Below are 18,747 nucleotides of genomic sequence, written 5' to 3'. Positions count from 1 at the left end.
CCAGTTGTGACCTTCCTATGTCTTCCAAGCCTAAACGTTTTTGTGTCCCCAATAAACCTACAGGTTTACGTTAATTTACTAGGGACCCAGTGGTTTACTTTGCTCATGAAACACAGCAGGCCCTTAGAACTCCTGCGGTCAGTAGCTTGGAAAATGGAATCTCTTTGGCTCAAGAGTACCATCTTTTGCAGCCCCACTGAGTGTCCTCACGGACCAAATGCACAAAACAAGCTTCCAAAATGAATGCCAGGAAGTGCGAGTGGGATGACTTGGATGCGCTGTAACAGGTTGTTCCAGTTCAGACTCTACTCATTGACTGGAACTCAACACTTCAGTTCTCAGAATCATTTTGTTTTGCTTTCTGCCAACTTGTGAGAAGAAAACTTTTGATGAGGGGCTATAGACTCAACAGTTTGTTGTAGAACCTGACCGCTTCATCTACATTGCCATTTGAAAATGTTTCCTCAGAAGGGTACTTTTTTATGTCATGTGTGCATTGCTTGGAATATGAGCATTCATTGAGTCTTTTAGTGATCATTTGTTCTCACCACTTTTAAACGCTTCCTACATGATTTACACCTGCCGAGCATCTGGCTTTAGCAAAAGAAGAAAAATAATCAACCTCGAATCCTCTATCTGAAGAGGAACACACGTCTATTTAAAAAATACTTCTATTTAAAACACACTTCTATTTAAAATCCTTTTATTTAGAATCCCGAACCTTTCCCCAGGAGCCTTCAAATAGCAGCGTGTAGGGAAAGGGCCACAACACATCCTCACAGCTGGACCCTGCAGGCTCCCGGTCTCCATCCCAGAGCAAAGCCAAGTACATGCCCACGGGTTGTTCATGCTTTCGGCAAGCTTGTCTTTGTACCTCCTCTGTGCAAAGCCCTGATGGGGACATGCACTTGCCTCCTGCCCTTAGGAAATTTTCTTGGAAGAGGTTGAACTAAATGCACACCAGCAGGGCTGCTCCTGAGGGCGGGGCCATGTCTGCCTTTATTTGCCTCTTTACCACTTATTCCCCCAGCACAACCCTTGACCTGGAATGGGTGCTCAGATGATTCATGGAATTGATGTAATACATGACAGGGACACGTAAACTTTAGTTCATGTTCAGAGGAGAGAGATTGGTTCCCAGAGAAGGACCATTACTTGATTTAATAGATGGGGAAACCACCTATTAAGTGTCCCTTTGCCTCAACTCATATGTGTTGGAATACAAATGCAAGTCCACAGTGATGTTCACCTGCCTGGGTTGGGGACTCGACTGTGACAAGACTTTACAGAAATGTTCAAGAGCCTGGAGGCAAAGGCAAGTGGAAACGGCCCAACGTGAGTACATATCAGGAGCCCTTGTTCCAGGAAACCCAGCAAAGGAATGTAACACAGGAGGGAAAAGCGCACGTCAATGTCATAGGACTTTAGAGCAGTTTCATGAGTAGGGGAGGCAGAAGTTAGACTGTGAGGCGTAAAGGGATGAATGGGGGAGGTGAAGGTGGAGAAAGATGGTGGCAGAATGAAGACACCAGCCTGGGTATGGAACTGTTGAAGAAAATGGGTCCATGATCCCAGAGGAGCTAATCACGTGAGGAGGAGGAAGACATTTCTAAACTTGTGTGAACTTAATAGCCCTTTCACCTTAAAACCCAGAGTCGCTCTTCAGGCCAAGCTGTGACCCCAATGCTCCCTTCCCTCTGCCTCTTCCACTACTCTGCTCGGCTCTTTTATTATTATTATTACTAGAGGCCCAGTGCACGAAATTCGTGCAGGGGTAGGGTCCCTAGTGGCTGCCAGCAGCCGACAGTTGGCCAGCCAGCCCCGCCCCCTGGTCGAACTCCCGGTTGAGGGGACAATTTGCATATTAGGCTTTTATTATATAGGATTATTATTTTAATCTTTATTGTTGAAAGTATTACATATGCCCTCCTTATTCCCCCATTAATCTCTTCTAGCCCCAGGCCTTCACCACCGTATTGTCTGTGTCCATGGGTTAATGAAGTTGATACCATGAACACAGTATATTCTTTCACTTCTTTATATCTTCCTCTGTATCTCTTTTCAATGTCCTGTATGCTTTTGCGTGGTTAGCAGCAGGGGCCCAGGGCTGGGTCAGCACACTGCCCCTAGTTCCCCAGGCTCCACCTCTGCCAGGCTTTGCCTGCCAGCCAGCTGTCAATCTTAATCACCAATAGTCTGTTTCTAACAGGGCTTTAGGCAGGGGAGGTGCTGTTGAGCTTTCAGGGAAGTGGTGGGTGTGTTTCCCTGTCCCAGAGCTGCTCCTCTGCCAGTGGCCCAAAGTATTACTCTGCCCTCAGCTGGACAGAGATCCTTGTATGGGGACCAACGGGGCTGGCTGGGAACCTGGAGTTTTTAATCAGTTCTCCAGTGCGGAGAATGTACCAGTCTGGTTGCCAGGATAGTGGGGCAGATGTCCCCTTCCCCAATCCAATCACTGAGGGCTCCCGAGACTGTAGAAACCCGTAAACTTGGCCTCTGCATTTGTTTCCTCTGAAAAGCTCAAATGCAGGGTGTGGCAGGCTGGGCCCTGGGGGTGGGATGGGCTGTATCACCTGGGGCAGGTTTTTTCCATTACCTGCCCTCTGGCTTCTGGGAGTGGCCAGCTCCTCTCTGGAAAAATGGCCGCTTCAGTTTGGGGGCCTAGGACCAAATGCTCCTGGCTGCTGTTCCGCCAAGTCCCCCACAATGCCTCCCAGCCCAGCCTCTCCCCAGGCACCCGAGTCCACGTCTCCCTCACTGCACCAAAGCCTCGGTGAGTAGTTACAAGTGAAAACTCCTGGGCTCTCGGTTTAGAGAAAAACATAAATGAAACCGCCACTCTCTCTCCTACCAGCTCCGGGCTCTGGGCTCTGGGTTCCGGGCTCCGCTGCAGCCAGCAGCCCTGCCGCCTTCACGGCTGGATGCTACCTGGGCAGCGGGTCTCTGGGCTCCAGGCCTCTGTCTTCTGAGGGAACAGACCCTCCCATGGCAGAGAGTTCCTCCTCCCTCTCGGCCCACGGCCCCTGGGAGCTGGGGCAGCTCTTCCCGGGACCTCGCCCTCCCTACCTGTCTCCATGTGTTTTCTGTCCTCCCGTGATACAAGTCTCCTCAGCTGGGCCTCAGTTGGTAATTCCAGGTGGATGTTTCCATTTTCGTTGTCTTTCTAGTCTGGCCCTGGGACAGGTGCCTGACAGGTCTGCCTCTGCAGCTGCCATTTTCTTCTCCTCTGCTCAGCTCTTGAGCGGAGTCCTGACTCCCTCCTGCCCTCTCGGCCTCCCCAGGACTGGATGCCAGGACGGTTGCTCTCTTCCCAGCTCCTGCCTGATTTGCTGCACCTGGGGACAAGCATCCGGGTCCTATTGTTCTGAGGCTTTTACATATCCCTGGGGAGGCAGAGCCAGAGCGCAGCCACCAGTATGGAACAGAGTTTTTAAAACCATGTCCACATGGTGCTCACACTGCTCACCCAACGTCCACAGTTGACTGGATGCCAGGACGGTTGCTCTCTTCCCAGCTCCTGCCTGATTTGCTGCACCTGGGGACAAGCATCCGGGTCCTATTGTTCTGAGGCTTTTACATATCCCTGGGGAGGCAGAGCCAGAGCGCAGCCACCAGTATGGAACAGAGTTTTTAAAACCATGTCCACATGGTGCTCACACTGCTCACCCAAGGTCCACATCTGACTTCTTACTGAAATGGCAGCTGGAATCCAAGCTGCATTCCTGCCTTCTGGGTTTATTTCTAGATGAGGGGACATCGAAAGCCATTCAGATGGACTTTTCTCTATGAAGACCCTCCTACAGGGCAGTAAGTGTCCCTTAGTCTCAACTCCTATGTATTGGGATACAAATGCAGGCATCCTAAATTAAAAATCGGCACGTTGAATCTTATACAGGGAATAATCAGTTTGTTTGTTTTTAACTTCCTTATCAATACTTAGTAGGAAGGTCATTCTGCCTTTGTAAAAAGAACTGCGGAGTTTTCCATATTTTTATATGGCCCAGAATAAACACTGAAATGACCTTCTCTTCAAGGATTAGAAAAAATTTAGACCTTTGATCATGTTTTTACAATCTACTATGGTCTCTGCAAATATTTTGTTTCTTATGTTTAGCTTGTATAATTTTTCTAGGAAATAGCCTTTTTCTCTAGCCATTCAAAGTGCTACCACAGGAGTGTCTAAGGATCATGTCTGCGAGTCAGGGTTCCCGGAACTGGGGGCTATGGGGGGGGGGGTCAGGGAATGGCGATGGCATCGTGCTTGGCCAGCTGCTGGTAGGAAGAGCCAGCCATCAGGCCTCAGTCAGCAGACTCAGACTTTAAACCAACACATCCAGAGACAATGCCCCAGGGAAATGGAGCCTGAAGGCGGCACTGAGAGTAACTGGAATGAGATTGTTGACAGCTTTGAAGACATGAGCCTATGGGTCCCTCCTGTGTGGCATCTACGCCTGTGGTTTGAGAAGCCCCCTGCCATCCAGCAGCGAGCCATCCTCCTGTATCAAGGGTTATGATGTGATCGCTCAAGACCAATCTGGGACAGGAAAAACGGCCACGTTTGCCACATCGGTTCTGCAACAGGTTGCATTGGCTCGACAGGCCACCCAGGTCTTGGTCCTGGCACCCACTGGGGAATTGGCACCGCAGATACAGAAAGTAGCCATGGCTCTAGGACAGCCCTGGGCAAACTACGGCCCGCGGGCCGGATCCTGCCCGTTTGAAATGAATAAAACTAAAAAAAAAAAAAAAAAAAAGACCGTACCCTTTTATGTAATGATGTTTACTTTGAATTTATATTAGTTCGCACAAACACTCCATCCATGCTTTTGTTCCGGCCCTCCGGTCCAGTTTAAGAACCCATTGTGGCCCTCGAGTCAAAAAGTTTGCCCACCCCTGCTCTAGGACATTGCATGAGCGCCCCCTGCCTTGGGGGTACCAGTGTGCACGCTGAGGTGCAGAAGCTGCAGATGGTGCTCCCCATATCATCGTGGGTGCCTCAGGCCATGTGTTTGACATGCTCACCTATAGATACCTGTGCCCAGCCAGCTCAGCCAAGGGTTCCACAAGCCTGAGTGAGGGCGGTGAAGGATGAAGAAATGACAGAGAGAATAAGCTGGGTCTAGGTGGATCTTCCTGTGCCTGGCTGAGGCCACAGAGAGAGATCCAGAGGCAAGCTGAGCCTTTATTTTATAGCCAGAAGTAAACAAGGTAGTGGTTACCATAGTTACAATGTTCTTGTGAGTTTCACTTGTTTTGGCAGCACTTGCTGCACCTCCCACAGCCCATTAGCTTCCCAGATAAGATCTAGGGAGCGTCATAAGGTCAAGCCTAATTATGCTAAGAGGACTGTGCCCTCTAAGCTGGGATTTGTTTGTGGCTTTGCCAACAGGTCAGTCCCAGGCTTAACCCTATAGCCGCACCCTACGATTCCTGTCTCCCAAACACATCAAGAGGTTTGTATGGATGACACTGATGAAATGTGAAGCCATGATTTAGGGACCACATCTATGGCATACTCCAAAAGCTCACCAGCAACTCCCGGGTGATTTGCTGCCAGCTACGGTGCCATGACACCCCAAGTGCTTGAGGTGACCTAGATGTTCCTGAGGGACCCCATTCGAGTTCTTGGTGGGAGGGAAGAGTTGACTCTGGAGGGTATCTGCCAATTCTACATCAACTCGGAAGGAGGGGAGTGGAAGCTGGACGTGCCTTGTGCCTTGGATAAAACCCTCCCCACACCCAGGTAGTCATCTCCTGGACACTCGCAGAAAGGCTATCTCACTGAGCAGATGCACGCCCAAGACTTCGCTGTCTCTGCCCTGCACGGAGATGCGAACCAGAGGAGTGGGATGTGATCAGGAGGGAGTTCCACTTGGGCTCTAGCAGAGTATTGACCCACACTGACCGCTGGCCAGAGGCAGGGATGTGCCACAGGTTTCTTTAGCCACTAACTGTGACCTTCCACCAGCGGGAAGAACTGTACCCACAGAGGCTGTCAGGCTGGGCATGTTGGCCGTAGGGTGTGGCTATTAACAGGGTGACAGAAGAAAAGAGGACTCTTCGAGGCTTTGAGACCTTCAGTGTTGCTGACCTCATCTGAGAGGGGCGGGTCTGCCCCCTCACCTCAGCCAGGCCTCAGTCCTCAGGGGGCCGAGGAGGAGCAGGAGGGAAGAGGGAAGGGAGCCAAGGGATGGACCTCTTGTCATTTCTTTTGTTGTTTTCTTCTGAATAAATGTCACTTTCTGAAGGGTATAAAAATGAACATTTTAGATACCCTTTTCTTTGGGATAAGCTCTTGCCCCAAGCGCTGTCTCATCTCCAAAAAACACACGAATCCATGTCCTTAACCTAGTCAACCTCCAACCCTAGGAGGTCCTCCCCACTTCAGCCACATTCCTCTGAAGATGATTCGAGGAGGCTAGAGTGTCACAAACCTGGAGGGAGAAGCCCTCAGTTAGATGGCCCAGGGGATTGTCCCCAAGTGTGTGTGTGGGGGGGGGGGGGAGAGAAAAACTGTAGCCATTTTTACATTGTTTTGTACAGTATTTATTGATTTAGGAAACAAACACAAAATTCTGAATAAAATTACTTGGAAACTGAAAAAAAAAATTGTTACCACAGAGTTACTTGGGTTTATCATTTATATACATATTTAATCTCTTCAGTATTTGTGATCATTTCTCTTTTCTCATAACTAATTTTGTGTATTTTTGCCGTCCCTGTCTTTTTTCCTTCTTTAAACAACCTCACAAATTATTCTTTCAAAAAAACAAGTTTTGGACTTTCGGATGCATTCAACCATATTTTTTCCTGTATCTTTTGTTACTTTCAGCTTTTATCTTTATTTGCTCTTCCTGGCTTCTCTTCTTTGTAAGAATTATAAATTTTCTAATTTCCTTAGATGAGCACTTGATTCACTTTTATTTTTAAGAAAGGAAATATTTAAGGCTATACATTTTTCTATGTGTGTAGCTTTCTTGTCCGATAGATTTTGCTATGAAGTATTCTTCTCTTTCTTTTCTAGAAACTTCTGTTTTGGTTTCTTCTCATCTAGGAGTGATCCTTTCCTAATAATTGGCATTCATTACTGCCTTCAAGGAATTTATTTTTAATATTACTTTGCAATGTCTAATGAAAACATTAAATGTGTTCAACTGCCTCTCCCCAAATATAGTAAACCTTGATAGCTCACACCCAGGGATTACGTCTAAGGAAACTTTGGGTCCCTCTTTCAATCACTTTTAAAAGATACATCTTTCTTTCATGTGCAACTTCAGGGACATTGTTAAAACATGTTTGTGTTCCATGCACAGTCCGTGTTGTGTCCTCCTTGCCCCGTGGCCATGCTCACTCCACCCGGCTGAGTCAAACCTGCCTGCTGAGCAGACACAGTAAGCGGCACCCAGAGTAGGTGCTGAAAATGCAGGAGAAGAGGTGCCTCGAAGACTTTCCCATCACATATTTAGGCTTCTGCTCTGCGGTAGTGACAGCGTGGGCTGTGCTAGGAACTGACCGGGGTGGGGCATGCGGGCAGGGCCTAGACATGGGTTTGAAGGAACTGGTCTTGCATTTCTGCCTTTTGAGAGTCAAGAATGGCTGAGGTCGAACAGACAGGAAATGTCTGCAGAGAGGAATGTCCAGGTGACCTTCAGGTGTGTCTGTCTTTTGAGTGGTAGCTGTAATTCTCTAGCAGGAGCGAAAGGGCAGAAAGGACGCCATCTCTCTCCCCCTCTCTCCCCAGCTTGTCTCTTACATCCAGCTGTAGCCGATTGCAGTCTCATGGGGCCTCGGCCTTGAAGTTTGTGTGCGACCAGCCTTAGGCAGAAAACTGGAATTGAAAACCTCAACTGACCATCATCAAAAGGCAACAAAAACTCAGTGTGTGTGTTTGTCTACGGAAGAGGCAGTAAGTTACAATTTCAGAGAGTGTACAAGGAATAGAATTTTAAACAACACCGTGTCCTGCTGGCCTGTGACAGTGCCGTTATCCGAGCCGGCACTCCCCTAAAGTCTGCTGGCTCTCGCCTGGGACCAGGGGACCCCCCTGCGCCAGGCGCCCCCGTGTGTACCTGAGCCTCCCTTTCTGAGATCTAGGTGCTGCTCACAGACTCACACACCGCGCTCCATGCCTCTCAGCTTCCCCGCTCTCCCTCTTGCACACCCAGGACTGTCTCTACAGGGGGAGCAGGTCCTTTCTTGATAGTTATCTGGGGCAAAGAACTGCAAAATCTGTACATTTAACTGGAAATGATAAAAGGAAGAATTCAGGGATAAAATATGAATGAACATCACAAAGATATTTTGCCCCTCAAATCAGTGATAACCTCCTGCTCGTCAGCATAAATTCATTCATTTGTTCACTCTTTCCTTTACTCAGTTCAAGTGGACTAGGACCCACTCTGTGCCAGGGGTGTCGTCACGTTCTCTCGACGGCACCGTGTTTTACTTGTGCGTTCCTGCCTCCCCCACCGGACCACAAGGAATCTGAGTTCCACATTATGGTATTCATCTTCACACCCTCGTGATCTAGAACGAGCTATTCTCTATTCTAGAATAGTAAAGCTCAACACATGTTTGCAGGAAGGAAGGACAGGTGGGGTAGAGGAGAGGATGATGTGAAAACAGAAGTGAGCATTGTTTTACGGAAGTCTGGGGGGAATATTACAATAAAATAACACTTATTCTATTTTGGAACAGCCGCTTGTAATGAGGAGCTTTTGTAAAAAACTTTGCCAAATCATAATTTTATTGGGGACATGTTATTTCTTCTTACCCCGTGTTCCCCAAATCGTCATTGTTCTTGTTTATGAGCATCAGGTCCTCATGGGCACGATTGCTTTCAGTGCTCCAGACCCCTCTGTGGGGTCGGTGCTAACGCCACCCCCACTGCACAGCTTCGGAAGTCAGGAGTTGGTTTGAGCCTGAACAGCTGGACACTGGCCAGGACGCAGCCTCTGCCTCCCTGCCCGGCTGGTTTCACGGCTGTGAGCTGATGACTCGCCAGCTGATCTGTGACGCCACGGAAAGCACCGCAGGGACACTGCTTCTCAAAGACCTGGGAAAGGTGCGAGCCCGAGCAGATCTCAACAGGCAAGGTGACTCCGCATTGTTCTTCACCACGTGTGTTCTGATAGGAGATAGGGAGCTGATGTTTCTAGAAAACACAATAGCAGCACAGAAACAAGTGGAATGCTGTGTGGATTTGAAACAGGAAGAGGACTCCTGTAACCAACACAGACCATGTTTCCCACAATGGGTGTGAGAAACGTTAGCCCAGTGAAAGGCTCTTTTGGGAAACATTGCACCTCTTACCATTCTCTTGGAAGTCACAGTGTCAGGAAGCCCTGAGAATAAAGAAGTCTGTGCAACTGGCAGTTCGGACAGACCGTCGGCCCCCTTCTCTTTTATAAAGGTCACTTATGAACATCTCACACATTTATTTTGGAAGACGTTGGACAAGGCCAATGCGGAATGAAAAGACCCACGAACAAGATGTGTGGTCTCTGAGCATCTTGTCCGTCCTGACCAGGTGGGGCCTGCCAGACAATTTCAGGAGGAATCCAGGCTGCGTCCAGCTGTGAGATGATGTCATGCTCCCCAGCTGGGCATCATGTGCTCTGCTCCCACTCCTGGCCTGCCTACTAGTTCCCTTGGGACTGGTCATGGACTCCCAAGAGAGTCCTGGGACCTTATAATTGTCCATGGATACCAATACGGCTGAACAAAATAGAGAAATTAAGGACTGGTGCAGCCGTGCAAGTGTCCTGTTCTTTCTCGAGTCATTCAAGAACATCCCAGTGATGGTGTCTGAGAGAGCCTGTTAAGAGCTGATTTTTTTGGCCACGGTGACCAGTTAATTACTGTCACACTCCGGGGGCCCCACCAAGTGGGGTTTTTCACCAACCCAAGCCTCCGGGTCTTATAGATAACAAATTATATTTTACATTATTTTTCAAAAGCTGGTTAGTGACAACTAAGATGGTCCCTCTGTGACTGGAGTCTAATGTCAGAGTGAGAAAATTGCCCGTTCGCTGGAACTCCCATATCACTCATGCTGTATTAATGATATTTATTCTTCCTTGTTGTTTTATTCTTAAAAAATGGCTCCCCTGGTTGCAATGTTAGTTCAGCATATTACAGGTTACTCCAAAGTCAGTTCATATATTATAGGTGGTTACACTCCTGGGTATGCATTTCTGAACAGCGCTCACTCCACAGTTCCAGTTCCACGTTAAATACGGGCTGCCAAGAAGGTTGTCTGTTCATTTCTGGCTCCTGGTTTTCCCAGGAGTTTTCTTCCCCCTCTCCTTTATACTCCTCAGGGAAGATGTGGCCTCTAGTAAGAACAGTCTACCTGGAGAAGGCGGAAAGTATTTTTCTCTTAGGTTTTCTGTAGGTGAGGTTAGAAAGGGGCAGCTGTTTGGGGCAGCGGGCTTGGTGCGTCCATGGAGACCAGCAACTGGAGCGTGAGTGGCCACACTGATTCCAGAGGCAGGGGATGGGCGTGCCAGCATCCATCAAGACCACTGACCAACGGCCACACCTTTTTACAGCAACACGAACATCAGAATGAGTTTTGTCCTCTTTTGTGACAGGGTTTTTGTTTTCTGACGTGCTCATAAGCACCGGTGTTGTAGCATTATTAATAGACAGTTTTAGGAATGTCACATGATCTAATCTTTTTTGTCACTTCACTAAAATCCATAATGACAACATATTTTTCATCCTGTCTGCTTCAAGATCCAAGCACAAAACTCTACTGAGCCACCAGCTTCTGTCTTTGCTCCAGGCATTGATTCACTCAACACATATTATGCATTGAGTTCCATCAATACACAAGAAAAAAACCTAACATGCAAGGACTACAGCCTTTGAGGGGAAGTGTCTGGGTTGTAGCAGCGGATGCCAGGCAACACCAGTGACCCCCCCACTGGTGTGGCTCTTCTGAGGAATAAACAAACAACATTGGGTAGCCAGCCTGTCACACCCATGGGGGCTGGTGAAATTATTCTCAGTGGCTCCCAAAGACTCCAAGGTGAACAAGTGAAGAGCCACTTCTCTCCGGTGCAGCTTTGCCAGTTCTGATCTCCCCGCACAGCTCCTTTCAAACTATCTTAGCCGCTGCCCTACACAGTGTGACAAGCACCAGGCACCTCTCTTCTTCAAGATAAGGGAGAGTCTTCAGTGGAAAAGTGACTGCACGGGGCCAGGGTACGAGAGCCTCTGGAGCCCACTGCTGTCACCCTCAGCTGCAGAAGGGAAGGCCTGAGACCCGTGAGAAGTAAGGATCAGATTGTGTCCAAATACATCGCAACCTCTTGGGGCCGTCTGTAGCCATATAAGGAGCTGGCCAAGAGCTATTTATCAGAAAGGTTCTTGAAGGCAACGGGAACCTACACGGCACTTCAATTGGCTGAGCAGTCCCTGGCTCAGCTTTCGCGTGTCTGCAGCTGTCACCAGGAGGGATATCGACGATTCAAATGGCCCTGCTGTGATTTCATATGCAAGGGCTGCACAGGGCCCCTTTCTCTTTCCTCACTTCTTTAAGCATCTTCGCCCATATTTGCACAGGGTCTTGGACGCCAGGAAATAGTCTAAAAATAGCCAAGCTATAGGCAAGTAGGTGTTTTAATCACCTGCTTCAATCAAAGCATCAAAAAAGATTGCCCAACAATCACTGGTCACCAGAGCCAAAGACACGTCTTCAGAGGGTCACTCAGGTAATCTACCTGCTTTGCCTGTGCCGTTCAAATGAGATCAGAGAAGGGGAGTCATGACAGATGCCCCAGGCGCTCACTTCTCTGCCTCGCTCCACTGCGATGATATCCGCTGACAGCCTCAAACCCAAGGGGCCTACGGCGTTCCCAGCAAGACTAACCAGTTCTGTTTGAATATCAGTAAGAAATGTTTTCATAAATGCAGTTTTTCAGCACTCATAAGAATATTTACCTTCAAAAATAGCCCTCTCAGTGTCTTTTAGTTCAGAAAGGGCTCACCTGGTAGTTAAAGAGCACACTGGATCATAAAAATTAGGCACTCCACACACCTCGCAGCCCGTGTTTGCCGCAGGAGGAACTGAGATATTTTTTCAGTTTTATCTCTGAAGGATGCTTTCTCCATCTCGCCTATGAAATGCTTGGATACTGATTTATTTGCCCTGTCAGGTGAAGGAAGCTTTTTCAAAAATTCTCTCTCTGGCCCTGGCTGGCGTGGCTCTGTTGGTTGAGCATCATCCTGTGCACCACGAAGTCCCTGATTCAATTCCCAGTCAGGGCACATACCCTGGTCGGGGTGCATGCGGAAGCAACCAATCGATGTTCCCCTCCCCCTCGCTCCCTCCCTCCCTTTCTCTCTCCATAAAAAAATCAATAAAAACATTTTTAAAAATTTTTCTCTCTGTTGATACCATTATAACAGCACTCAAACGTCACATGTTAATGTCTCTTTCTGTCCTCTGATCAGATTTTGAACTAATTTATTTTTGTATTCCCAGTGTTTAGCACAATGTTTGCGTTGGTGGTGGTCAGTAAATGCTGAGCAGAAGGAAGCAGGGAGGGTAGAAGGGTGGTTGGGTCAGAGAAGTGTTTTCCTCCCATAGTGTCTCATGTGGGAGCTTAAGCTCCTGGGGTTTGTGGCTTGGGTTCTGGCACCCTTTGTGCAATGTTGTTTGGTCGTCGAGATGGAAATATTTTATTAGATGTATTCAGAGCCAACTTACAGCAGTCACCTGAAGATTTTTTCCACATGTGAGTGGTAAAGAGCAAAACCAGCCTAAAGAAAGGTGTGAGGCTGGGACTCTTCAAAAATCCCAGATCCTTTGCTCATTTCCCACATCTTACACATAGCCCATAGCCTACTGTAAACCACAGGCTTCTGGCACTGGGAGACATATACTAGTAAATAGTATGGAAGGCAAACAAAAATGAAAAGCAATAAAATACTTAGGAATAAACTTAACCAAGAGATGAAGACTCATGCACTGAAAATGACAAAATAATGTTGAAAAAAATTAAAGAAGACAAATAAACTGGAAAGACATCCCATGTTCATAGACTGGAAGACAATAGTGTTAAAATGTCCAGACTACCCAACGTGATCTACAGATTCCATGCAATTCCTGTCAAAATTTCAATGACGATTTTTACAAACATTTTTTAAAATCCTCAAACTCATGGAATCACAAAGGACTCCCATGTAGTCAAAACAATCTTGAGAAAGAAGAACAAAGTTGGAGTCATCACACTTTCTTATATCAAAATATATTATAAAACACAGTAATAAAAACAGTATGGTCTATAAAAACAGAGAAATAAATCAATTGACTTGAACAACAGAAACTTATTCTCTCACAGAAATCAACCTGTGCATATTCAGTCAGTTGACCTTCTATACGGGTGCCAACAATACACACTGAGGAAAGAGTAGTTTCTTTAAAATGGTGTTGGAAAAACTGGATATACACATGAAAAAATGAAATTGGACCCTATCTTACCCCAGACATAATAATCAACTCAAGATGGATTAAAGACTTAAAAGTAAGACTTGAAACTACAAAACTCCTACAAGAAAACATAGGAAAAAGCTTCATGACATTGCTCTTGGCAACAATTTCTTGGGTATGACACCAAGTGCATAAGCAACAAAAGCAGAAATAGACAAGTGGGACTACATCAAACTGAAAGCTTTCATTCTGAAATGTAAGCACTCAGTACAGTAGAACAGTAACCTATGGAATGGTAGAAAATGTTTACAAACCATATAACCACTAAAGGGTAGCATAACAACTTAGTAGCAAAAAAACCCCAAAAACAAAACACACACACACACACACACACACACACACACACACACACACATGTAGCTTGATTTAAAAATGGGCAAAGGACTTGAATAGACATTTCTCTAAAGAAGATAAGCAAATAGCAAACAGGTATATGAAAAGATGCTTAACATCACTAATCATCAAGGAAATATGATTCAAAACCAATGAAAAAAAAAAACAAAAACAATGAACAACAAATAAAACCCACAGCAATATATCATTTCACACCTGTTAGGATCACCATAATTTAAAAAAAAAAAGATAACTGATGTTATCAAGCATGTGGAAAAATTAGAACCTTTGTATACTGTGGGTGGGCATGTAAAATAGTAGAGCCACTATGGGAAAAGGTGAAAAAAAATTAAAATAGTCCTACCACAGGATCCAACAATCCCATTTCTTTGCAGAATGAAAAAGAAAATTGTTCCCTTGGAGCAGGGTTTCTCATCCTCATCACTGTGACATTTTAGGCCAGACAGTTCTTTGCGGTGAGGAATTGTCCTGGGCATTATAGAATACTTAGCAGCATCCCCAGCCTCTACCTATTGGATCTGAGGAGCAACTCCCACCCCACAGTTATGACAACCAAAAATGTGTCCAGAAATTGTCAAATGTCCTGGTTGAGAACCACTGCCTTAGGAAGAATCCCAACAAGCCTAGCACTTTGGCACCCAAGGAGTCAATGGTGAAGGTCAAATGCAATATTTGGCGGCCATTTTCTCAGGGGTGCAGCATAATCCATTCGGAGGATGAATGTCCATCCCCACTTTGGGCTAACGCAGCCTAAATTGGTGAGGACATCCAAAGTACAAGTTGGTTTCAGTCTTTGCCTAGTTAAAACAAAATGAAAGGAGAATAGTGCTCTGTGTAAGTTTCCTAGGGCTGCAGTAACAAATTACCATGAAGTACATGGCTTAGAACAACAGAAACTTATTCTCACAGTTCTGGCGGCAGGAAGTTCAAAATCAAGGTGTCGGCAGGGCTGTGCTCGCTCCTGAAGATTCTAGGGGAGAAGCCTTCCTTGCCTGTTCCTGTTTCTGGTGGCTCCAGGCCTCCCATGGCCTTCCCCTCTGTGTGTCTTTCCTCTCTGTGTCTCTTATAAGGACACCTGTCAGTGGACTTAGGGCCCACCCGCATGATCCAGGATGCTCTCATCTTGAGATTCTCAATCACATCCGCAAAGACCCTTTTTCTAAATAAGGTCACATTACAGGTGCCAGGATGTGGACATACTTTCAACCCATTACATACATTAAAAGAAAGCTCCATTTTTTAAAACACAGAGACTAATATTTTTATATTTTATCTTTTTTAAAACATTTGAAAACAACAAAAATTTACAGAAACGTTAGCAGTGTAGTCCAAAACCCCATTTTTTTTCCTTTTTGAGATTTAGTTGCTGACGTGCTGCCCCATAACCCCCTCGCCTTTCAGTGTACGTTCCCTGCAAACAAGGACATTCCTCGGACACAGAGCATCCTCCCCCCTCCAGCTCAGGAATCCCATTCGAGTTCCTCCAATGGTCCTATGACTGTTTCTGTAGTCAAAGCGTTTACTTCAGAATCACACAGAGCGTGCAGTCATGTCCCTTCAACTTTCTCCACTCTGAGACGGATTCTCAGTCTTTCCTTGAGATTTAACTCCTTAACACCTTAAGCGCCCAGCCTGTTTTGTCTTCCGGACAGAAAGTATAGTGTCAGTCACCGGTGACTGACTGGGCGCTCAACGTGCTAACACTTTGAAGACTGAGAATTTGTTACTTGGTAGAATGTTCTTCAGTTTGGACTTGCCTGGTATTTCCTTATGAGCAGATTCAGGTTATGCATCTTTCTCAGGACTACTCCCAAAGTATTGTTGAGTTCTCATTGCATCAGGTACCATATGCTCTCGATTTGTGGAATCACTGGCAATGAAGACTTCAATCACCTGATTAAGGTGTATCTATCAGGCAACTCTTCTTCCCCTTGTAATTAATACGTATTTTGTAGGGAGAATCTTGACACTGTGTAAATATCCTATTCTTCACCAACTCTCAACTTATGACTGGGTTTATTTATATCTGAACGGGCTCATGAGTTCCTATTTTATTTAAGAGGTTATGATCTATTATGATCATTATTTTGATGTTCAAATTGTGCAACATATGGCTAGCAGGAGCCCACTCAGCCTGACTCTGTGTCTTTTGGACATGTCCCCATCATTCTTTGATCACTTCCTTGCTTTCTGGCACAACAAAACATTCAGAGCTTATTTCATCCCTTCTTTGCTCCTAGAAGGAGCTCTGGGTTCCTTGTAGTGGGAAATGGACAGTGTTTTGGTAACCGTGTGCTTGTTCTTGCTCGTTTTCCAGACTGCGGTGGCCGTTTCCTTCTGGTGCGTCTCTCCTCGTTCCTTCCACATGCCATGTTTTATCACCAGTGCACCCCTCCCTCCCTCTCTTACCTCTGCCCCCACGTGTCCCATTCTGTTTCTATGTTGATATTTGGAAGCAATAACTCTGTGGAACAGCAGCCACACCATAAGTAGCCTCAGGCCCTGAGAAAGGCAGGCCTGTTAGCAGCAGGGGTGCTGAACAGCCAGCTGGCCATGGCTGGATGAACCTGGCCTGGGGACTTCTGAGTGTGCAACTTCAATGAACTTAAACCTCTGAACACGTGAGCATCATCACCAAGAACCAACAAGGATCAGAACTAATAACTGACTTTCCACTTCACACTGTGAAGACAACTGACTTCTTGTTTTGTCTTAGTTCAGCTTTTCAAAGAGATTTCCAGACTCTGAATTTTGTAGGTGTGGGAACCCTAATCAGAATACGCTGGATAATCAAGGCCAATTAGCCATACGCATGCGTGCCAGCGAGGACACAGCAGTATTATTAGGTGCAAGGCCCCTTTGTCCTACGCAGGTGTGAGGGCAATGATTCAGTAGTAGCAATATATGTACTGCACAAGTGCACTCTTATGGAACCTGTTTATGTTAGTACTAGAGGCCTTGTGCATGACATTCATGCACTGGGGGCCAGGGAGGGGTCCCTCAGCCCAGCCTGTGCCCTTTCACAGTCCGGGAGCCCTCAGAGGAAGTCCAACTGACGACTTAGGCCCATCCCCATGGGGAGCGGGCCTAAGCCACAGTGGGACATCCTTAGCCCCGCCGCGGAGGCGGGCTGCTGTGCTCGCCAGCTGTCAGCCCAGCTTGTGGCTGAGCAGTGCTCCCCCTGTGGGAGCACACTGACCACCAGGGGACAGCTCCTGTGTTGAGTGCGCGTGATAGTGACTGGTCATTCCTCCTTTCGATTTGCATATTACCCTTTTATTATATAGGATAGCATGAGTGTCACTAATTGGCACGAGGCCTCTTCTGTTTGAGTCTGTATATGTTACTACTGACCAGCCGGTGCGAGGCTGCTTTGTGCGGCCACTTTGTGCGGCTGCTTTTGTGGGGCTACTTTGAGGAACTACTCTGCCTGATGGCTCCTGTAGTAGCAATGGTTACACGGTCTACAATAAAGTATATGCCTGCAACTTCTCATGTCTTCATCTAATCCCCAGCGTCCGAGTACCTGTGCTCCAACAATTGGCATAGTGGAGCAGGATGGAGGAGTAAGTGCTCCGACAGAGGGTTGCTGCTCTACCCAGCATCCTTTCTCCTCTACGTGTAAGAGGAACATTTTGAAAGTCCAGACTACTCCAGCCATCCTACCATAGCTTCTTGCTCAGCTGGAGGACTCTTGCCCTGGGGCGAGCCAGTTGGTTCCCTCAAGGCTGGGAATGCAGCCTCGGGGCTAACGTGGTCTAGTATCCCACACAGTGTTCATGCAGCCTCGCCCTGTCCTTCTTGTCTGTAGCCCAACTCCTGCCTCCTTGATCTGCCATGGCCACCCAAGATGTAGCCCCTGCCACCCAAACACTTCATCCTCTTCCTTGGGCTCTCTGTCCTCTGCCAAACTTCTCTTGGGTCTTTTTCACTATGGATTTCTTAAGTGACTTCCCATACCCCCTCCACCTCTGGATTAATGAAGTCTTGACTTTCTTCTTCTGCTACACACGCCCAACATTTCCATTCTGCCTCTGCCGAGTGGACCTGATTCTGTGATGCTCTGTGCTAGACAAATAACAACTGAATTCACAATGGGGGGTGTTAAATGATAGGTAATGATTTTTATTTGAGAAATGTGAACTAATATCACTGAACTGAGCACTAAAGAGAACTTGGTAAATTTAGCTGCATTCCTTGTTCGTGCCACTGCCGTGGGATCACATTCGTGTGGGCATTGTCAGGCAGCTCCAGCCCAGCACATTCCCTGCCCCCTTTATGGTGTATTAAGAGATGCCACCCATCAGTCATTTACAAGAAGTATTAGCTTTCTGTTTTAGTTTGCATTGGGCTGCACTCTTCCAGAGGGAAGTAGAAAAGAGGAATGCAAGGGTGCAAAAACTGAAACTGCGTTAGGGACTTCAAGACAGGCAGCAGAAACTACCCAGACCAGTCAGTGAGGGGTCCATAATGCCCCCGGTTCACTGTTCATATTTCCAGGTTTTTCCAATATGAGATATTATGGCTACTAGTAATTTTCTTCATGTCACCATGCACAGTTGTGTGAGTGTGTGTGTGTGTGTGTGTGTGTGTGTGTGTGTGTGTGTGTGTTGCTATTTTGAGTGGATTTCTGTTTGTTGCCATCAAAAGAGTCTTTCTTGAACATTCTTGATGATTATATTGCCTTCAACATCTATCAAGTGGAGGTTTTTCCCCCCATGCCCAGGGAGTATTTCTCTCATCCCACAGTGCTGTTTCCAGATGATTCTGCAACACCTTTTTAAAAAATATATATTATTATTGATTCCAGAGAGAAAGAGAGAGAGAGAGAGAGAGAGAGAGAGAGAGAGAGAGAAACATAAATAATGAGGGAGAATCATTGATTGGCTGCA

General features: G+C 46.7%; 1 pseudogene; it reads left to right on the top strand.

Annotated features, from left to right (window-relative positions):
- Positions 1-4,355: 4,355 nt before the first annotated feature.
- The window catches only part of LOC102242299, a 37,112-nt pseudogene continuing 22,720 nt past the window's right edge, over positions 4,356-18,747 (top strand).

This window comes from Myotis brandtii, unplaced genomic scaffold (genome assembly GCF_000412655.1).
Source record: "Myotis brandtii unplaced genomic scaffold, ASM41265v1 scaffold529, whole genome shotgun sequence".
NCBI classification, from domain to species: Eukaryota; Metazoa; Chordata; class Mammalia; order Chiroptera; family Vespertilionidae; genus Myotis; species Myotis brandtii.
This window is presented reverse-complemented; position numbering and strand designations above follow the sequence as displayed.